Here is a 9,675-nt window from a genome sequence, read left to right on the forward strand (position 1 = left end):
TATGAATAATGTCTGACAACTGAATTGGGCAAACTCTTCCTGAAATATGTGTAATCTTTAGAAAATTCTTCTTTTTTTCCTTCATTTTAGAGATGAATCCATCAAAATAATTCAGCAGGAGATGAAGAACAAAAAGGAAGATAGGATATTATGAAAGAACGTGAGCATAAAAATGAATGCATTTCAATCCATTTTCAAATGAATCATGGTCAGTCACGACCTTAATTCATGTGCTCACATGTTCTCTTCACCCAACATTTTGTTGATACCATCACAAAGTTTTTGTAAATGGGTTTAAAATTTCAAAAGGATTATATAAGACAGCCAAAAGTTCACAGACCGAAAACTGATCCAAAACATTATTACTCCATCCACATGACTTAGCGGTGAGGTGATACTAAATGATTAGATAGAGCATCTCTCTGAATTCCTTCAACAGCCTGGACAACACATTCTGGTCAAAGGTGTGATCCTCCTGATGGACACTGGCCACGGTTAGCTGATGAACTTTCTTCTTAAATTTCTCCATCAGTGCCAGCACAACTTGAGGAAACTGATTATTCCTGTAAAGAATGGCCAGCTTGATGACTGTCTTAATGAGGGTCTTGATTTTCTCTGCCTCCTTCTTGCTCTGGGTGTACTCCTTGGTCACTCTGTAGAGCTCATCCGGCACCTCGCTGCTCATGTCATCTATTAAAGTGATGGCAATGAATCTGGACACCATTTTACCCAAGATCTTCTTTTGTGACTAAAAGGCCAGGTTTTTGGAATTAAAGACATTTGTGGTCATTGCAGAAGGGAAGCGTGGTGGCACCAGGATGCTGAGACATGAGCTGGGTGGTCTGGTTCCCTGCAGGCCCTAGTGGTACAAAGGCTTGTGCTCACCCCACAACCTTACCTGAGCACCCACCAGAGCTGAGGAGAGTCTAAAAATAGAACTACCATATTTCTTTCCAAAGAGGCTGTATGAGTTTGCAGTTTAGATCTCGCATTTGACCCTACAATTCCACTACTAGGCATCTACCCAGAAGAAAAAAAAATCATTTCACCATAAGGACATTTGGACAAGATTGTTTATTGCAGCTCAATTTACAAGTGCCAGGACATAGAAACAACCTAGATGCCCATCAACTTAGGAATGGATTAACAAACTGTGCTCCTTGCACACCATGGAATACTATTAAGTCATCAAAAAAGATAGTGACTTCACATCTTTTGTAATATCCTGGTTGGATCTGAAACACATTCTTCTTAGTAAAGTATCCTGCCTTTCAGCCAGAAACGCCATCTTCCAGTAATTCACCAAAATGACAAACACAAAGGGAAAGAGGAGAGGCACCGATACATGTTCCCTAGGCCTTTTAGAAAACATGGAGTTGTTCCTTTGGCCACATGTATGTGAATCTACAAGAAAGACGATATTGTAGACATCAAGGGAATGGGTGCTGTTCAAAAAGGCATGCCACACAAATGTTACCATGGCAAAACTGGAAGAGTTTACAATGTTACCCAGCATGCTGTTGGCATTGTTGTAAACAAACAAGTTAAGGGCAAGATCCTCGCAAAGAGGATTAGTGTTCGTATTGAGCATATTAAGCACTCTAAGAGCCGAGATAGCTTCCTGAAACGTGTGAAGTAAAATGATCAGAAAAAGAAAGAAGCCAAAGAGAAAGGTACCTGGGTTCAACTGAAGCGCCAGCCTGCGCCACCCAGAGAAGCCCACTTTGTGAGAACTAATGGAAAGGAGCCTGAGCTCCTGGAACCCATTCCCTATGAATTCATGGCATGATAAGCATATAACATAGCACACAGGAGTACTAGTGGACCCATGTTTTTAGGAGCAAGAACCTATTTATTCCCCAGGAGCTCATGGCATAATATGTGTACAGCAGGGACACACAAGATAACCAATAGTCCCCATGTAACAGTGATACAAGGTGCTGGGACCTATTTCCCACGAATTCAAAAGTCAATCAACACTTTGTCACATTAAATGCCAAGGTGCCTCCCTAAGCTGCTGGAACCTCTTCCCCTATGAATTCATGGCATGGTAGATACAAATAATAGCATAAAAATGAAAAATAAATAAATAAAATAAAATAAAGTATCACAATAATGGAAAAGCAAATATCCAATGTACTCAATACTAACACAAAGCCAATATGTTTGCTTCATGCCCAAATAGGAGAAAAACTCATTTCAATTCAAGTTGGAAGGAAGGGTAACAGGGAGGGGGTTGGGGTGCTCTCACGGAATGGGCATAGGCTAAGGGGGGGTTGTCACAGCTTTTGTGTGTGGGACATAACCACAAGACTAACTCTACCTAACAAAATCAAATATTTTAACCAGGTTGCTTATACTCTCACATTAACCTGAAATAAATGTAAAATACATAAATAAAAATAGAACTACTGCTGAGAGCTGTGGCTCATACCTGTAATTCCAGCACTCTGGGAGGCCAAGGTGGATGGACTGCTTGAGCTCAGGAGTTCAAGACCAACCTGAGCAAAAGCAAGAACCTGTTTCTAAAACTAGCCAGGCACTATGGTGGGCGCCTGTAGTCCCAGCTACTAAGGAGGCTGAGGCAAGAGGATCACTTGAGACCGAGAGTTTGAGATTGCTGTGAGCTATGACACCATGGCCCTCTACCAAGGGTCACAAAGTGAGACTCTGTCTCAAAAATAATTAAATTAAAATTAAAATAGAACTACGATATGATTGAGCAATCCTACTTCTAGGCCTTTTATTTTAAGTAATTTAAATCCTGAATAAACGCCTAGAAGTAGGATTGTGGTAGCATTACTTACAATAGCCAAGAGGTAAAAACAACCCAAGTCCATTAAGGATGAATGGATAAAGAAATGTAAAATATATACAAAATGGAATATTCAGCCTTAAAAAGATAAGAAAATTCTTGCCATTTGCAACAAAACAGATGAACCTGGAGGACATCATGCTAAGTGAAATAATCTAAACAGAAACACAAATGCTATATAATCTCAATTTAAATAGTCATACTCAAAGAGGCAGAGAGTAGAATGGTGATTACCAGGGGTTGGGAGGAGGAAGAAAGGGAGGAATGATGATCAAAGGGTATCACGTTTTAATTATACAAGTTACATAAGTTCTGGAGATCTAATACTACATATACAGCATAGGGCCTGTAGACAACAATACTGTAAGTAAGTCAAATGTATGTAGTGATGTAGCTGTACATAAATATAGAAGCTTAGGAAATTTCACCCCAAAATATGACTCCTTGATCAACAGGCCCTTGAAAGAGGTTTCCCCTTTATCTGCATAAACATAAGGATCCCTCAAAAACACGTTTGACTAGCTCGGCACCCGTAGCACAGTGGTGCCAGCCACTTGCACCCAGGCTGGCGGGTTTGAACCTGGTCCGGGCCTGCCAAACAACAATAACAACTGCAACAAAAAAAAAGCCAGGTGTTGTGGCAGGTGCCTGTAGTCCCAGCTACTTGGGAGGCTGAGGCAAGAGAATCGCTTAAGCCCAAGAGTTTGAGGTTGCTGTGAGCTGTGACACCACAGCCGCTCTACTGAGGGAGACATCATGAAACTGTCTCGAAAAAAAAAAAAAGAAAAAAATTTGACTTACTTGCCCCTCCCTGTTATCTCAGTATATTGCTGGAAAGCTTAAGAATGCAACTAGATCTGGCACAAATTATTTTAAATGGAATACCTGTCTCTTGGGCTAATTTACAAGCCAATCTGCACCTCCTAATTCATTCATTCTTCTCTATTAATCCTCCCTAGCAACTATTTATTGCCCCTAAATAGAATTATCTATACTCATCTCCCCCTCGCATCTAAAAGGCAGGTATAAAAGTATCTGGATCTCATTGGTATGCCCATGCACATGGTACATAAATTTCTTCCTCTTATTAATCTGCCTTACTTGTTAGTTGATCTTTCAGCAAACGAAACAGCAAGTTTCCCCTCATCACCAGATGTTAATCAAAAGAGTGGATAAAAAAAAAAAAAGATTCTGTCTCATGGAAGCATAAGACTTACTATATGTACACAAATAATCGCAATTTAAAGTCAACACACCAATCTGAGGCACAAATTTGATAGTGAAGAAAGTTCCCATCATCCAGTGAGCACTCCCTAAGTACCATCCATCTCTATTTTTAACCCTGATGATGAGCATAATATGGAAGGAGCTAAATAATGATCATCTGAACTCAGGTTGTAGATCTGTTTATATGTAAATTATAGTTCAAGAACACTGCTAATGGCAACCAGTAAATTAAAGAGGACAATTGAACAAAAGGTAAAGTCTAACAATCGGTTGGCATGTCTCTTTCACCAAAACATAACATATAACATAACAAAATTCCCTTTTAAAAAAAGATATTTTGGGGGCGGTGCCTGTGGCTCAGTAGGTAGGGCGCCGGCCCCATACACCAAGGGTGGCTGGTTCAAACCTGGCCCCGGCTGAACTGCAACCAAAAAATAGCCGGGCATTGTGGCGGGCGCCTGTAGTCCCAGCTACTCAGGAGGCTGAAGCAGGAGAATCACTTGAGCCCAGGAGTTGGAGGTTGCTGTGAGCTGTGTGATGCCACGGCACTCTACCAAGGGCCATAAAGTGAGACCCTGTCTCTACAAAAAAAAAGATATTTTGGCAGAGTATGTAAGTATGAGTCATCCAAGCTTAAGAAATAATTTCAAATTTCAAGATTATCCAAAACAAATGTATCAAAAGCTATAAACTGAGTGTGGTGGCTCATACCTATAATCCCTGCACTTTAGGAGGGTAGCTTGAGGCCTGTAGTTTGAGACCAGCCTGAGCAATATAAGAAGACTCTATCTCTACAAAAAAATTTTTTTTAAATTAGCTGGTTTTGGTGGCATGCACCTCTAATCCTAGCTTCTTGGGAGGTTATGGTGAGCTGTGATTGCTCCACTGCACTCCAGTTTGTACAACACAAAGATACTATCCATAAGGAGAAAAAAAAACTATGAAAGTTACATGTGTCAATAAAAAGTAATAAATATTTGTAGTGCTTATTTTTAAAATAATGCTTTACATGTATTATGAATTAACATATTTATTATGAAAAATCTGCACATGCAAAAAGTATAATGAAGAAGATAATAGTGAACTATAATATGAATGAACATAGGGAAAATGTTAAAAGTTTCAGTTTATTTCCTTTCAGACATTTTCTATTCACATATAGACATAAAGTTAGAATCAAACGATACATTCAAATTTCATAAATAATCTTCAGAAACACAGTTCATATTGACTCCATAATCCCTGATAGTTTTTCAAAGTATAAGCAAGATTAATTTACAATTAATATAATTCAAGAATTGATTAAAATCGTTCACGTAATGTTTAGTGAAATGTTGTGCCCATAACAGGAACTCGCAAAAGTCTATTAAATGCATGGTTGGGCTGGGCATGGCAGCACACACCTGTAATCCTACTTCGGGAGGGCAGAGGCAGGAGGACCATCTTGAGGCCAGGAGTTGGAGACCAGCCTGGGAAACACAGTGAGATCCTGTGTCTATAAAAAAATTTAAAAATGTGGGCGGCGCCTGTGGCTCAGTTGGTAAGGCGCCTGCCCCATATACCGAGGGTGACGGGTTCAAACCCGGCCCCGGCCAAACAGCAACCAAAAAATAGCCGGGCGTTGTGGCGGGTGCCTGTAGTCCCAGCTACTCGGGAGGCTGAGGCAAAAGAATCGCTTAAGCCCAGGAGTTGGAGGTTGCTGTGAGCTATGTGAGGCCACGGCACTCTACCGAGGGCCATAAAGTGAGACCCTGTCTCTACAAAAAAAAAAAAAAAAAAATTTAAAAATGTGCCAAGTGTCTGGCATAGGCCTATGATCCTATTGTAACCAAAATCTCTTTCTCTCTGCCAGGTCCTTGCTCTCAGAGATTCAAAGAACGAATCCATGGACCACCATGAGTAAGTAAAGAAATAGACTTTTATTGATAGATAAAAAGAGAAGCAAGATAAAGCCTCCTGTACAGTGAGGCTGGGTCCTGAGCGGGTAACACATTTGGGCTTTGTGAGTAGGGGTTTATGTGGAGCTTTTCCTACCCTGTAGGCAGGGGGTGGAGTTAGGGAGATGAAATGTATATGTCACAATCCTTTGGCACCAGGGCCCTATGGGCAGAAGTTAATTTTTAAACTATCCCTGTGTAGGATGTGGTCTTGTTTAGGGTGTGGTCTCTGCTTAGGGAGCCAGATGAGATGCTTATCTCTTGTTTAGGGTGTGTCTATGCTCTGGGAAGAGCAGTCCAGGTGAGACACTTATCTCTTATTTAGGGTGTGTTCTCTGTTTCAGAAGTAGCGGCCCAGATGAGACCTTATCTCTTATTTAGGGTGTGTTCTCTGCTCTGGAGTGGCGGCTTAGTTGGGACACTTATCAAACTGGCTCTTTTGTTTAAGGTCTGATATCAAGTTGACTATTGAACTTGCTTAGGCCCCGAAAAAGATCCACATCCAGCCCTGAGCAGGAGAACCTGTATCACTAGCTACATGGGAGGCTGAGGCAGGAGAATCACTCAAACCTAGGAGTTTGAGGCTATAGTGAGCTATGATCATGTCATTTCACTCCAGTCTGGGCAATAAAGTGAGAACCTGTCTCAAAAAAAAAAAGGATTGTTCAGAATTATTATTTATTGATAAATAATAAAAAACCTGTCTCAAAAAAATAAAATAAAATAAAACTATTGAAAGAACAAAAACAGTGTGTGCTAGGCCCTTATTAACCCAGCACTACAAATGTTGGACATTCTAATGACGAGAGCATATATAGCAGAAATCTTTGTTCACTCATCATGGTATAGATGTTGTTCCCTTAGAATAGTGGTTCTCAACCTTCCTAATGCTGCGACCCTTTAATACAGTTCCTGTGGGTCGCTACCGGCACATTGAGATCACTGCCTTAGAAGCTTCCATGTTCCCACATGACCCACTCTCCTTGACCACCACTCACTGATCACTCTTAAGTCATGAAACTTATTACCCAAATTCTTAGCCATAATTAAATAATTTGATTTTTGGAATCTGGCCCAAGCTACGTCAATCAAGTCTTTTTCCTAAAATTGTTTTAACTTCTCTTATGGAGTAAGCCAAAATATTTTTTTTCCCAAATTAATAAGCCAAAAGATCTAAAACTTGAGAGTTATTTTTTTCTGTGATAACCGTCCCATGGAGGAAATATGTTTTAAGAAAGACAAACGCAGTCTCAGACTGGTAATTCACCCAGATATTTAACAGACACAGTTCCTCCTTCATGGAGGAACTAACTCTTCCTCATCTAAGATTTCAAAGATCTGCAAATAAATTCCTAGGAAAAATGAGCAAGTTGAAGTCAAACATCACTGAATATCAAGGTAAAAAGGAACCCTGAGTGAGATCCAGTAATATATATACATTATATATATAATGAGATTCATAAAAATATTACTATTGGAATTATTTAACATGGAATATAGGCTAAGAATTTTATAAATGTTTTTAAAGTTTAAAGAGATAAGAGGGATGTGTTAGAGTTCTCCAGAGGCAGAACCAATAGAATATGGTTACAGAGATATATAAGAGAACATTTATTATGGGAATTGACTCATATGATTATGGAGACCAAGAAGTCCTACCACATGCTGTCTGCAAGCTAGAGAACCAGGGAAACTAGCCGTGTAATTCAGTTCATGTCCAAAGGCCTATAAACCAGGAGGGCCGATGATATAGCTCTCAGTTTGAAGCTGAGAGCCTGAGAACAAGGGAAGCTCCAACGTCCAAGGGCAGAAGAATATGAATATCCCATTTCCAGAACAGACAGTGAATTCGCCCTTTCTCCTCATTTTTTCTGTATCCAGGCCCTCATGTGAATACAGAATTAAAATTTAATTCACCTTTTTATTAATTTATTAAATAAATTTATTTACTTATTAAATAAATTTCTTTATTTACTTATTTACTAAATAAATTTATTTATTTAATAAATTCATTAATTTTATTAAATGAATAAATAAATTAAAAGAAAATATCCAGGGAAGCAGCTTAGGAAAACAAAGAAATAGTAATTCTGAGAGTTGAAAAGACATAGAAGATAGAATAAGAAGTGCTAATATATATCTTAAACCCTTCCAGAGGACAAGAGAGAGATAATTAAACAGAAACACAGACTCTATTTTAGTCTTTTTTATTCTAATCTAACCCATTCCGCCTAGTTAGAAGTTCTTTGGAGGCAGTGCTTGTGTTTTACTCATTTCTACACTCTCTAAAGAGCAGAGCACTGGGCTTGGCACATAGAAGCATATGAATTAAAAGGAATAAGGAAAAGCAAGGAACACACTATGTACCCACACTTACAATGGGTGTTTTCACACATGTTATTTCACATAACCTTCACAGCATTCCTTCTAGAAAGTTATTACTGTTGCTGTCCAGCCAGGTTCATCTGTCTCCTGCCCACAAGGAAGCCCATGTCCAGAGACAGCAGGGTTTACAGTAGAGAAAGAGTTTATTCTGCACAGCACTAAGCAAAGAGACAGGAGAAATTTTTCAAATCCATCTCTCCAAGAACTGGGGAGACAGGGTTTTAAAAAAGAGTTTTGTGGGAAGAGGATTAGTCACTCAGAGTCTGCTAAATTGGCTGGTTTCAGGGCAGAACCATCAGTCTCTTGGTATGGAGTGCTGTCTGGGTGGGTCGCTGATTCACTGGAATGCAGTTCCTTGGGTGGGGGGGGGTCATGACCAGTTGAGTTAGTTCCTTGGTCTAGGTGGGTCAGTCAATCCCCTAGAATGCAGGACCTGAAAGGTATCTTAAGAACTACCCCGAGGTTCCAAATAGGTGACGTTTTCCACAGAGAAAAGTTAAGAATCTTTACAACTACCCCCCATGCTGTCTAGGACAGCAAATACAGAGAAGCAAACAAGGACAGTGACTATTATCAAGCAAACAAGGGGACAGTGGCTGATTATTATTACTTTTGCTAACCTTGTCCCTTCACAGAGTTTGATTATCATCTCTATTTTAACTTGGACCTGTTCTTTCACAGAGTTTGGGGGCCCTTTAGTTCTCCCTTTGCACTTCTTCATCAATTTGTAAGGGCAGTTTCATTACGGTCTTCATTTAACAGTTAAGGAAATTGAGGTTGAAGGAGGTTAAACTCAGAAAAACTAATCTCTTCCCTTCAAGGAGTTTATAATGTAGCAGGGAGATGAATAATGTATATTAATAACAAATGTAATACAGGTAATACATGAATATGGTGGTTCAAACAAGTTCAAAGAAAGATTACTTCTAATATGAATGATTTGGGAGGATTTTATGGGTAAAGCTACATCTAAGCTGGATAATCAAGGATAGGATATTGTCCAAAGATGGGGATTAATCAAGAGCATTTCAAAAAGTTTATATGTAATAGTTTCACTCCGACAGTTTCTTTTCTAGTTGTTCCCAGGCAGGCTTGGTGACTCCTTATTCCGCAGTTAAACACTAGAAGACTATCTTTAAAAGTTTTTCAAAATAAGCCAATGAAAACATGGAATTTAATTGGCAAAAATTTATAGCAAGGTTTGTATTCATAATATATTATGTTTAATGATAACGGATAATATTTCTTAATTGCTTATTGGGCCTCAGAAGTCTTGCACATTCTGTTCAACTAGGGCATTAAAGGAAAAAA

General features: G+C 39.3%; 1 pseudogene; it reads right to left on the reverse strand.

Annotated features, from left to right (window-relative positions):
• Positions 1 to 234: 234 nt before the first annotated feature.
• Positions 235 to 790, reverse strand: LOC128586735 (tumor necrosis factor alpha-induced protein 8-like; annotated as a pseudogene).
• Between the last annotated feature and the right edge of the window lie 8,885 nt (positions 791 to 9,675).

Source organism: Nycticebus coucang, chromosome 5 (genome assembly GCF_027406575.1).
Source record: "Nycticebus coucang isolate mNycCou1 chromosome 5, mNycCou1.pri, whole genome shotgun sequence".
Lineage (NCBI taxonomy): Eukaryota > Metazoa > Chordata > Mammalia > Primates > Lorisidae > Nycticebus > Nycticebus coucang.